Here is a 14,227-nt window from a genome sequence, read left to right as displayed (position 1 = left end):
TCAAAATATATTTGAAACATATATGCTGGCTTAGATTAGCACTACATACTATGAAATGTCCCTCTGTACTTAACTCACATACAGTCTGGTGTGGGAGTTCTTTCTGTTGGTGTGTTGCTTTCATTACTAATGAATGAAGAAACTGTGTTGGCCTAGTTGATAGGATAGAACTTAGGTAGGCAGAGAGTAGAGTGAACTGAAAAGGGGAAGAGTGAGAGATGCCATGGATCTCCTGCCTGAGACAATGCTGGTTAGAATTTTGCTGGTAAGTCACAGTAACATGGCAATACAGAGATTTAATAGAAATGGGTTAAACTAATATGTAAGAGTTAGCCAATAAGAATTTAGAGATAATGGGGCAGGCAGTGTTGAAATGGATACAGTTTCTGTGTGATTATTTCAGGTGAAAACTAGAAGGCCAGCTCGGATGGAACAAATGTGCCCACTCTCCATGCCACACCAGTCAGAAATAAAAGAAAAGACAATAATGTACATAATCCACTCTCTGTGTATTTTCTATCTTTATATGACTTGTTTTTCTTTACTCATTTAATCTATGACTTTCTATACTTTGTCTATTTAAAGACTTTGTTTTTGTGTTTGCAACCAGTTTTTTTTTCTTTTATACCTTTAACTATTTTCTGACCAGAAACATTTTAACTGCTAAGCAGGCATGGCTAGGACTAACTCTCCCATCATGCCTGTCAGTTTCATTTAGTCCATCATGGTGAAGGCATGTTTACTGCCTCTGAGAGCATTTCTCTCAGAGCCAGGTTCCAGCATGGTTCTCACCCAAGGTCTCCCCAGGTCTGGATTGCAATTAATTAAGTTGTTGTAATCTGATCACAAACCACAGTTAAATGCTCTGCAGCCACATCACCAGAAAGGATCATAGTTAATCCTGCAACTAGCATGAACCTGGGAGCTTTCTTAAGTGCGTTTTGTAGATTTTGTTGCTACCACTGAGTCAGGAAGTCTTGTCTGAAAAAAATAATGCCTCAGCTTGATACTAGCAATCAGATTCCTCCCAAGAAAATACTATCATAAAGCCATGCTTAACTCTGTCCTTTTGTGTCTAGCTTTTCTTTTGAAGATTTCTCAGATTTTACATGGATATAGTTGACCACACTGCTAGTTCATTTCATAACTGCCCTGACTTGAAATAATAACTAAGAAACTATATTATTTACTGTACTATTTGACCAATTTCTTCCCTTAAGTTTGTTGTACCTAGCTCCTTTATCCTAAACTAACCAATATTCAGAAATCTGTTCATTACTATATAACTTAATGGCAAAATTTGGGAAGGCCCCATTGGAGGCATCTGCCTCTGGCAGTAGCTACATGGATTCTCCCAGAATTTCTCTACTCTCTCTGTTCATTTTTGAGCCTGGATTTACTCTGTAAAGACATTTGTTGAAGGCATCTTGTTAATTAGCCAGTGGCAATAAAACCAACTCACAGCATAAATCACCTCTCACTCAGGAAAGCATATTAAAAAGAAAAAAAATAAGTTTAGAAAATAATAACTCCAACTAAAAAGTAAAAAAAAAGCAATTAAAATCAAAAATAGTGTAAGCAAGTGATATCAAAAATTGTAACACAGACAAAGATGAGAAACCCTCTCAAATTCCCACACATGGCAAAAATGTCACAGACAAAAATTTAATACATAAACAGAAAAGATCTGCTTTTAATGTAAAATAATATTGATAGTTTTAAAGTTCAAAATGATAAGCTAAAAGGGTTACATATAATCACCCCATTCTTTATACAGTTTATGATATTTGCATATGCACAAAAATATAAAATAACAGTCTGACTTATTGTAATTATTTTGACATTTTCTAATGCAGATATTTCACTGAATATCTATACTAGTAAAGAATACAGTAGGAGGAAGAATTATGAAGTAATATAAATACTGCACTTACACATGAAATTCTAAATTATATAAAGCAATTATAACCATATATATGTATATATATATGAAGAAGCTTATATATATGCCATTCATAAACTTATATAAATATGTGAATGGAACTGAAAATGTCACAGTACAATTGGTGATATAGTATGAAAAGTTAACCCACTTTATTTTTAAAAAATAGGAGTATTTTAGCAAAGGTGTCAATACATTGTTACCAGATGTGCTTCTTGGATAAGGACATTCCTATAATTCCACACTCAAGCTAAAAGAGCATTTCAAAATTATAATTGCACCTCCCAATATGAGGCAAATCATCTATTTTTGATGTTCCTACACAATTATGTTCTCAAAGAACAAAAATCCCTCTATTGTTATCAGAAGCTTCACAGGAATAGAAAATATGAGATATGACTGAAATTTAACCTGCATGTTATGGCTTCATTTAGAAAGAACAAAATTTCTCCCTTTAATGTGCAACTTGGCACAAAAGTAAAAATCAAGAAGTATCAGATATTTTTTTTTTAATCAAAGTGCCTCAAATTCATGGGTGAAATGAAGTAACTATGAGGATTATGATTAAGAGCCTGGTTTGGAAAGAATACCCCACATGTCTCTAATAGACTAGAAACTGAGACTAAACAGATTACAAAACCATACTGAATTTTTTTCTTTCTTTTAGAATCCTATAGAAATAATCTGATTCCTAATCATATATTCTCATACATAAATAATTGTGCATCAGCAGAAACTCACCAGAAATATTACTTAAACTAGATGGGAAATAGCTCAATAATGTGAAGAGATGATCACTCATAGTAAAACACCAATGCATATAAAATAAAAATAAAATTTAAAAAAAAATTAAAAATAGGCTTGCACTGATACAAAAGATTGTGAAGATTTGTGAATTTCATTGTCACCTGTTCTGAGAAAGTGTCAGAATATTCAAAGCTAATTACAAACTAAGTTTTATAAAGCACATGATCTTCTGTAGGATGTGTAGTTCTGATTTATTGACAACATTATTTTCTCTGACATGTAAGTGTTATATACAATGAAAATATGATCCTCCAATTTGATAGGATGTGCAAAATTCAAATTAGTTTTCCCTGAGTTTAACAACATCCATCACCTAGATCTCATAAATGGAACTCCTAATTTCTCCCACCAACACATAAATTGATAGATTTTTTTTGGCTGCTTTCCTCTTCCTTAAATTACATTTATGTATCAGGCTTGCATCCCTCAGCTTACATCTAGTTTTTCTATGAAGTTTGGCTTTTATAAATCTTAGAAATAATTGTTATCTTAGTATAGAGAGTAACTGTGAGAATGCCTAGAGCTATTTTGTAAACCTATGTGTTCAGATAAGACATGAAAAACTACTACCCTCTCTACCTTTAAGATACCCAATTCATTCTCTCTCCCCATCACCCCTTCCTTCCAACCCACCCCTGTGCTCCCAACCTTTGCCCAGCAATCTTATCTTTCCAATATCAAGGAGGATAAATATATGTTTTTCTTTGGGTTCACCCTCTTACTTAGCTTCTGTAGAATCACGATTTATAGTCTCAATGTCCTTTATTTATGGCTAGAATCCACTTATGAGTCAGTACATACCATCTTCATTTTTTGGGTCTGGGTTACCTCACTCAGTAAAGTGTTTTCTATTTCCATCCATTTGAATGCAAAATTCAAGATGTAAATGTTTCTTACTGCTGAGTATAACTCTAAAGTGTATATGTGCCACAACTTCTTTATCCATCCTTCTATTGAGAGGCACCTAGGTTGTTTCCAGGTTCTGGCTATTACAAATCGTGCTGCTATGTACATAGTTAAACAAAGGCTTTTGTAGTATGATTGGGCATCTCTTGGATGTATTCTTAAGAATGGAATTGTGGGAACCTGAGAAAGGTTGACTTCCAGTTTCCTGAGAAACCACCACACTTATTTCCAAAGTGGTTGAAATGGAGGAAGGGTAGATATAGGAACAGGAAAGAAGACATAACTAACTAAGGGAGCCATTTTAGGTTTGGGAAGAAACTTGGCTCTAGGGGGGTTCCCAGTTGTCCATGAGGATTTCCCCAGCTAGGTCCTTGGGCAGCAGAGGAGACGGTGACTGAACTGGCCTTATCCCATAGCCATACTGATGAATATCTTGCATATCACCATAGAACCATAGGTGGGAGAAGGGGGTGGGAGGAGGCAGATGGAAATCGGAGGAGGAAAGGAGGTGGAATTTATTAATAAAAAGAAAAAAATCCATTTTGATAATTTAATGATACTTTCAAGTCCATTACATTTTAAAACAGCAAATTGAAATCTTAAAAAGGAAGATTTGAGTAAGGAATTAATGTGAAATATTTGCAAGAATTAAGGCAACTTTACATTAATATGTATTAAATTTCTTAAATCTGCCCTGAAGGGATATTCTAATTAGTGTAGAGAAATATATCGATCATACTGCAAATGTTGAACTAGCAGAAAAATTGCAATATATATTGAATGGCAGCCTTTATTTCTAATGGAGAAAGGGAGAAGTTATAGTATTGTTTGTTCAGGATGAGTGACAATTATGACTCCTGAAGTAGACATTCCAATGTTGGCCATGGTAAAATTATACTCATAGAAGTAACCTCACCAAAACTGGTCTTCACCACGATCACCAACTTGTAGTTAGGTGAAATCTCTTGTGCCCTATGGTCAGATTATTGTCTAGCAGTCCAAAAGACCAGTTACAGATGAATATTTTTTCTGGCCATATGTGCTCCGTTAATTGTCTCTTTTGTTCAGGGATCAGCTGTAAATTATTGTGCTTGTCTCTTGTACACCTATGTTTAAGCCTGTCTTTGGGGGAGATATTGATGTTTTAGTGTATATCACTGTAAGTATCCTCTCTCCTCTTTGGAATGACTTGACTTGTCTGAGTAATTTTGATGGGACCTCTTATAATTTTACTTATATGGATGATAGAAAGCCAATAAGCTTTGGAACTTGTCCTTGTTTATCAGTGGAATTACATCATTGGTTACAACCTAATATTAATATAAGTAGATCTCTTTCTCATCCTCAAAGATTTTCAGCATGATCCATTAATCAGACCTTGTGGAATATTATTGAGAAAAATGAATTATCATATCCTGTGTGTCCAGATTTTATTTATTATGTATTAAAATATCAGCCATTTATTTGGAAGATTTTTTTAAAGGAAATTTTGCAAAATCATTCAAAATAAGTGGATCAATAGGGCCCATATGCTCAGTTTATTAACACATGTTCTGAATGGAATATTTCCACTTTGTGATTTGTTTAATGTTACCAGGTAGAATTGCGCCAAGTACGAAATGATTCTGGCATGGGGAGATGGAGGAATCAGTGATAATCACATTGCCTTACTCATATCGCCCTACTGCAATTCAGAAGATTGTGGCTGCCTTAAAACATGTTGAGTTTTTAAGTAGCTCATTTATTGAAACAGTAGTATCTGATTTTACTTATAAATTTTCCTTACTTGGAATAGTAATATTATTGCTTGTTTGCCTGTAGCACATCTATATTTGTTGGAAGAATTAATTTTACAACTCAACTTAATTGTTATGATGGTCAATTTTAATTATGAATTAATTCCTCTGATAAGTTTAATCCTCATAATCAGTCATTTATGATAATACAACAGTATACACATATTTGGATGCCTGTTACTTGAGTCATTCTTGGGCTCAAAATCCTCTAGATAATATTGTAGAATTCTTCAAAAAGATATTGAAAAGACAAAACACATGTTTGACATAGTAAGCTGTATTTTTTAGTCTTATTGCTGTTGTTATACTATTTCTGTGGCTGGTATTGTTTAAATATGTCCATGCAGACAAAACACTTTGTAGAGAAATAGCAAAAAGACTCTCTTGAACTCTGGATGGAGCAAGCTAAAATAAATGTTTGGCTTTAGACAGAGATTGATGTATTTAGTAAAAATGTGGGATGGTTGGGAAAGAAATATCTGTCTTTACAAGAACAAATTACCTTACAAATACATATATTATTTCATCTCTTTATTTGCCGAAGCCATGGCTATAGTTGCAAAACTAGACATTCACAGACAATTTCAAAAACATACTTACAATGCCAATACAGTGGAAAGAACCTGCTTTGAAAGTTCCTACATATTTTCATCATTGTAAAATGTTAATAAATCTCCTATTATGAGTAATTTAAGTGATATTGACAACCTGTGCTATAATTGCAGATTAATCCTCTCATTAGCTGCACACCAAAAAGAAAACAGTAAAGAAGTCTTCAGAAGTATTTTTGTCATAATAGCCTAATATCAAAACAGAAATCAAGTAAATATTGTTATTAAAATTAATAATAGAAGGCATAACTCAAATTGTCTTAATGACTAGGAATGTATAACTACAATGGTGACAGACTTTCATAAATCTAATATATTTTATTCTTCCATAGTCTAGTGAAATATAGATATGTTCATATATCTGAGCATAATTTGACCCTCATCAGAGATGATCTTTGGCACAAGTAGGAAAATAGCATGTGCAGGGAAGATCTTAATATAGAAAATAAGAGGCTGTGTGTTCTATGATTTGATATTTCATGCTTTTAAAACTACTTGAAAGACTCATACATTTATATCTTAAAGATGGCAGAAACACTGTGACAGATTCAAATAAAGGGTATTGATTCTAAAGGACCAATGTTTTCAAGTCTCAACATAACTAGCAGACATATGCATTTAGAGACAGCTTTGGAAGATACAATATAAGATCTGCACTTATTCAAAGCATACAACAACAAGACACACAATAATAAAGAAATCTATTGTGGTAATTATTTTTAAGGGGAAAATGTAATACCTATCTGCCACCATCAATAAACACTTGATTTCCAAAAAAGGTCAGGCTGTCTGATTTCCTAATCAGGAATGGGCATACAGTATGAAAGTATCATGTACATGAGTATTTATATTCAAACACACAAAGACTATTTTGACCAAAACAGCAAATTTGAGCATGTAAAAACCTAAAATGCTATAGGATGGTAAGAGGTATATTTAATCTTCTATACCATATTCTAAATTCAGAGTCTTTGGTGACAGATATGAAACTGCTTTCATATATTACTACATAATATTTTCAATGAGTCTAAGTTTTAAATGAAAAAAAAAACCTACAATATCATACCAATTATCACAATGAAACTCAGTGAGGGAATAGATTAAAGGGGATGACTCCTCTTGTCCCTCTCAGATACTAAAACCTGAATTGAAATATTTTCTTGCAGTTACTGCAGAGTTTAAAGTCAGAGACAGTGGTACCATAACTTTAAAGAAAAGGAGAGTTTCCAGAAACAGGGATGGACATGATGCACAGATATAGCAGGTAACTCAGAACTGTAATAGCGGGAATAAACGATTACCTGACTGCTAATTTCCCTGGGAATTTTCTCATACAGATGTCAAGAATAGTCTGCCGGGTCTGGGAAAATGTACATTCTGGTTTCAGATATGAACATTTTTATCTGAGAGCTAGCATATTCCCACAGCCTGACTATGAAGGACCTGATATGCTGACAATATTATTAGCTCTCCTTGCCGGGGAATGAAGGAGTGTGTGCATTCAAATATTTCCCTGAACAATGAGGTGTGTGATCTCGATCCAACCAATAGGAACAAAGCCTGTGGTTACCATGGAGATCTGCATCAGAGCTGCTGCCTTATTTCTCCCTCCCATCTCAATGTTTCCTCTGACAGCAAAATTAAAATAAAGTGGATGACAGGAAAAAAATGTAGTTTACCTAAGACCAGAATCCAATTATTAAAAAGGGGAAATTATGGTGAGTTAACAAGGATGTGATCACATGTCTGACTTCTTGTGTCTGCATCCTACGTATCTACCAGAACATTTCCGTTTCTTCCTGCTGATGGCTGATCGTGATGCTGTGCTGCCATTTGAAGCTTCCTGGTATCACATTCAGAAATATCATGTCAGAGACACTAGGCATACTGATGTGGGAATCAGACACTTGAAATTTTCATATTCCCAGGTACCGGAGGCTATTTGCTGACATAGCAATTATCTTTGAGTGGCCTCCTAATAAGCATAAGATCAGTACAACCTGGTTTTCGTCAGGTATAGACTTTTAAAGAAAATATTCATTTCATAAATATAAAACCTAAGGCTCACCTAGGAATCACAGATTTTACGGCTGAATCAGTGGCATCAGACTCGAGCACATTTATGCACTGCACACAGGAACAGGTGACACTTCTCACAAATTCTTCGCTTTTCCTATAACTTCTGTATTCTGCAGGTCTCTGCCACACAATTTTTTTTCCATTTCGTCTTGTTTATGGTGAGGCCTTGACTAAAGTCCAGCTTTGAGCAGGACTTTAGTCAAAGCCCCACTGGCAAAATCCCTCAGTGCACTTCTTTTTATGCCATCTAAGAACCAATAAGGAGAGAGATCTCAAACCAAGGACCGGAAATCAAAGGACTGCATTGAACATGGTGATCTCATCCAGAGTTGATGAGTCACCTGTGCCTCCCTCCTCCCTGTGTGTTGTGAAAAGAAGAAGAGCAAATGACAGGGAAACACAGAATAAAATGTACTTTACGCTGCATTTTCCTCCAGTTAACATCCTTCAAAACTGTCAAAATTTGACAGATTGTTTGAGCCAGCAGCTGCTATTGCCTCAAATCTTCCTATATACATGGAAGCCTTCATTCTTGTCTGGAGATTTTTGATTGTGAATCTGAGCTGCCAATGTATCTGTCTTCTGATTTGTTGTGATCAGTTTTTGTCTGTTTATATGTGTAGTTTTTATGCAGTCAAATTATAATTTCATATTACATTTAAAATGATAGAATGAATTATACACACATATACAACAAGAACCAAATTTTAAAGACAATATATCTTAAAAGCATATATGCTGGTTTAGATTAGCAACAGATACTATGAAATATCCCTCCATACTTAACTCATTTACAGTCTGGTGTGGGAGTTCCTTATGTTTGTGTGTTTCTTTCATTGTAATGAATAAAGAAACTTCCATGGCATTGATGAGATAGGACACAACTCAGGTAGGCAGGGAGCAGATAGAACTAATGGTCAGAGAGTCCAAATCTACACTTGTTTCTTGAAGGGTATTAGCTAGGATGATTTGACTTAAGGTGTTGTTATAGGACATTGTGAGAAGAAAAACATGGTATTTTTGACTCAGGGTGTGGTTGCTCCGTGTTTGGTGATTTTGAGAGAATATTACTTTGTTTGTTCTTTGTATCATGGCTAGGAAGTCTTGCCTTCTAACAGATCTTTGGACTGAGATATATATGAACTTTCAATAATCAACTTGAGACTTTTTAACAGTATTCGTTGGGTGTCCGTAAATATCTATATGTTTTTTTTTTGTAAATTTTTATCTTAATCCTTATCCCTTACACAAGTATGGAAATGGGTAGGTCAGGACACTTAGTGATGGCTCCTCAGAAGTGAAACTGGACTATGGATGTATTGTTTGATCCATACTAAAAAGTATAGGATACCACAGGTGTTAAGTAAAGAGTAAGTGCTTAGGAAAAAAAGTAAAAGTGAACATGAGTTGAATAAGGAGTAATTACAATTTTAAGTAAATTTGTATTGTGGCAGAAAATCAGTCGTTAAGTGACTAAGCAATTTACAAGCTAGAAAAGCTTAGGTGAATCAGTTTCAAAACCAGAATTTTTTAGAATTTATAGAGAAACTCACCCTTTGATTTCCCAAGCATGGAAACTTGGACATAGAAAAACTGAAGTGAAATACAAAGACCATTATAACCTGGAATTAGCACAAAGTATTATTTTCATTTATGGGGACTCATAAGGGAGACATTGTGTTTGCATATAATAGGTAAAACGTAGTTCTGCCTGCAATGGTCAGAAGTGAGACAGGACACTCCTATCCACCACAGGAGCTATTAAATGAGGAAACATTTATAGTACTCTTTGATTATGATCAGCCCGTGCCTAGAGAGAGCAATAGTTAGAAACTGCTAAGAAGAAGAATAGGGAGTTTTCAAGTCCTTTGCTTCTGGTGAGCAATGCTGAGAAGTAGTAACTGGTGGAAAAATTAGGCAGGATCTAAGAAGCTTGAGGAATTTAGCAATATTAACTTCACAGAAGTCTGAAAATCTGTAAATCTCCTTTTACCACAAAAGCATTCTTCTTTTGACACAAAGGCTGATTTATTTATTTATTTATTTATTTATTTATTTATTTTAATAGCCAGAACCTGGAAACAACCCAGATGCCCTTCAATGGAAGAATGGATGAAGAAAGTGTGGAATATCTACACATTAGAGTACTATGCTGTGGTAAAAAACAATGACATCTCAAATTTTGCATGCAAATGGATGAAAATAGAAAACACTATCCTGAGTGAGGTAACCCAGACCCAAAAAGATGAATATGGGATTTACTCACTCATAATTGGTTTCTAGCCATAAACAAGGGTCACGGAGTCTACAATTGGTGATCCCAATGAAGCTAAGTAAGAAGGTGAACCAAAGGAAAAGCATATAGTTGTCCTCTTGGCTATGGGAAGTAGACAAAATTGCCGGGGAGAAAATTGAGATCTTGGGGGTGGGGTGGGATGGGGGTAAGGGGAGATGGGGAGAGAAAAGGGAGAAGGGGAGAATGGGGTGAACTTGGGGGGAAAAGGAGGATTGTGATAAAGGAAGGTTGGATAGGGGAGCACGGAAGCACAATTCTTAGTTAAGGGAGCCACCTTACGGTTGGCATAAAAAAGTTAAAAAAAAGGCTGATTTAAATCAAGCAATGATGCAGAGACCTGGAGTAGTGTAAACACCCAGTTGTGTTGTGTATCTCTCAAGCAAGCTAGTTTCAGAGAAGGTACCTGCTGAGGAGAGAAAGTACAAATGTTATCAGCAATAGAGCAAAGATATGTGCAAGGCAAATAATAACTTAGTTGCCCTGAGCCCATTCAAACAACTCAAAGAATTAAAAGCAACTGGAGCTCAGTATGGCCCAAATGCTCCTTTGATGCAAATGCTGCTGGAGTACAGGATTTTAGAAGCCTTACACTATGGGAAATGGAAACAATTGGCGAAAGCTTACCTGTCAGATAGAGAATATCTGTTGTTGAAAACAAACATGAAGAACGATGTTGGGTCATAGATCTGAGAAATCTGACCCAACATTTTTTTTCATATGCTTACTGGTGAGTGACTTCATAGAAAAAGAAATCAGCAATTAAATTTTGAAATAGCAGTATATGCTCAAGTTTCCTCAATGATAAGAAGGCCTGGGATAAACTTCTGCCTTCTGGAAAGCAGAGAGAAGACTGATGTCAATTAATTCAGGGACCTGATGAATTGTTTCATGATGCTGCAGTAACCAAACAGATTAATTGCAGACACAGATACTGGATGCTTGAGAAGTAAAGCTAGCCAACGACTATACTATTTTAGTATTTAAGTCTGTTTTGAGACCATTTAGAAATAAGAGTTTTATTTTTGATTTCATTTGAATATCCTCAGATATTGGACTCTTGTAAAGCCTGTGCCTAACTATGACTTCGGTTTTACCGAATAAAACTGTTAATGATGTTCCTCCTGACAAAGAAATCTGAAAATAGGAGATTGATATAAGATTTAAGAATTGTTAATGAAAGTTAATTGGAGCTATACAACTTGCATTGCCTTCTATTTCTTCCATAACAAATGATACCTATAATGTGTTATATATTTAAAAGAATATTTTATACCATTCTATGGGCTCACTGAAATTGTCAAAGATATGCAGTTAGTGTTTCATCAGTTTTCAAAAAACCACTTAGAAGATATCATTAGAATATCTTGCCTCAGGGTATGACAAAATGTTTTATATTATGCCAGAAATATGTGGCACAGGCTACACAAAATATTACAATTCAATTTCCACAAGTTTATATTAGCCTTTAAGGCTGATGCCTTGCTTGTCCATTTAAATGAAGTAAGTTTGTTTATAATATATTGTCAGCTTCAGCAGAATCCTGTCTTTTTAGAGTTAGTAATTACCCCAGTGAAAGGACAAAGACAGACATCTTTTGAATATTTTGGAATATATGCTTATCCAAAAGAAATTAAGCCTCAGAAATTGGAAATTAAAAGAGAAAGATGACAAACTTTTAATGACTTTCAGAAATTACTGCGGAATATAGCAACAGCCACGGTGCTTTCTAGAGACCCACCTAGTTCCTCTGCTTATTTGTGACTGTTGTGATGCTTGATCTATTTGTGGGACTCCTGGGAGTGAGAGAATGATTTGTCTCTTTGGCTTTGGCTGATACTTTGAAACCTGTTCCTCATGCAGGATTGCATTTTTCTGCATAAATATAAGGAGAAATGCCTAGTGTTATGGCAAATTTTTAGGCTAAGCTTTGCTGGTGTCCATGAGAATCCTGCCCCATATTGTGAGAATACAGTGGAGGAACAGAGTAAGAGGTTGTCCAAATGTAGGCATGAAATGGGAGGCTGAGTAGAGGCTGCGGTAATGTTGGAAAATAGCAAAAGAAAATAATTAAATTAAAATCAAATAACTGATTGTCATACAGGGATGGCAGATGGACATTTGATTCATGGGCTCGTATGGTTTATGAAAACATACATTACCAACACATCAAAATTTGAATCTAAAGATATTCTTTTAGTTTATTGGTTTTTCAAGACATGGTTTCTCTGTTGCTTTGCAGCCTGCCATGGAACTAGCTCTGTAGACAAGGCGGGACTAAAACTCACAAGACATCCACCTGCCTATGACTCTCGAGTCCCAAGTGCTGGGATTAAAGTTTTGCACCATCAGTGTTATTCCCCAGAAGGCCCTTGAGCTTTGCTCATCGGGGAACTACCTTTCCCAGGAGCACCTAGCTTTCCATGCAAAGGCTGTGCAGGTGAGAAAGTGGTATTTGATGCATGGGCATGAGCGACACTTTAAAAGCTGGGATGCCGTCCCTTCATCCTTTCTCCCTTCTCTCCCTTTACTGTTACGCATGCTGCAATAAACCTCACGCCATGTGGGTTTTGTTGTGTCTTGTGTCCACCTTTTGTCTCCGAAAAGAAGAAGAACACCCCTCTGGTAAGAAGAAGAACATTTGGTGCTGGAGGACTCGGAAGACCCGCCTGCCCCAGATCTCCACTTGGGGCAGGAGCTTCAGCTTCTGGTGCTACCCGGAGCTCCATAATCACTCCAGGGCACTGTCAGGACCGAAGACCGCTCCACAACAAGATTCACGTATTCCATCTGCCTGAACGTGGTCCCACGACCACCATCAGCTCAATTGTGAGTTTTCCCTTTCAGCTAGCTGAACTTCCCCTTTTAGCCCAGAGATTGTCTGTTTGAGCTCCCAGGAATCCCCGCTGCTTTCTGGGGTCAGGTGGAACTTCCTGGTCGGTTGTTTCCTTTGCTTGCATTCACTCCTGGCTTCCATCCTTGGCTAAACCCATCTTAAAGGGCTTGGCCTGCATAGCCCCTCATCCACCCGCCCCTGGGGGTTTGGTGTCCCCCAGGTCTCTTTCCTTCTCTCCCTTTTTTTTTTCATTCTTTTTCCTCTCTAATATCCTTACAGCTCGCTAAGGTGTGAGCAGCTACTATATGGCGGCTTGGCCTTGGCTAAACCACCCCTGCCTGGGAATAAGTTTCCTGTCAGAGGCTATAGCTGGTTCAGCTGGCCTTTTGCACTCCCCCTGTAAGCTTGGACGCCTGCTTAGAAGGCCTGAGTGTTGTTGGTTCATCTGAATCTCACCTTATGGCTTGAGGTGCCACATTTTTTTTATGGATGTGTCCACAGTTTTAGCCATGGGTGCCAAGTCATCGAAAGCTATTCCCTCATCCTCCCCCCTAGGCTGACTATTAGATGCTCTTCAGCCTCACACCTTAATTCCCTCCATTAAGTTATCTATACTCGTCTGTCTATGCTCAAAGAAGTGGCCGAAATATTCCTTAGAGGGTAATTTCAAGTGGCCACCTAACAGCTCCTTTGACCCAGATATTTTATGGGAGTTAGATAATTACTGTCACCTTTCAGGCAAATGGAAGGAACTCCTCTATGTCATGGCTTTCTTTTATATGGCTCTTAAGAATGACCCCTCTGTTCTTGCCCACTGTTCACCTGCTCACCTCTTTTTAGCTATGCCATCTGCTACTCTGGAACCCTCCACTCGTGCTATGTACCCAACTGATGAACCTCCACCTTCCCAGTCTCAGTGAGCCACCTCCTCCTGCTCTGTCCGGTCAAGCAACACCT

The sequence above is a fragment of the Microtus oregoni genome, unplaced genomic scaffold (genome assembly GCF_018167655.1).
Source record: "Microtus oregoni isolate MIOR12 unplaced genomic scaffold, Mior012 000000F_ref0000247, whole genome shotgun sequence".
Taxonomy (NCBI): domain Eukaryota; kingdom Metazoa; phylum Chordata; class Mammalia; order Rodentia; family Cricetidae; genus Microtus; species Microtus oregoni.
The sequence above is the reverse complement of the archived record's forward strand: the minus strand, read 5'-3'. Positions refer to the sequence as shown.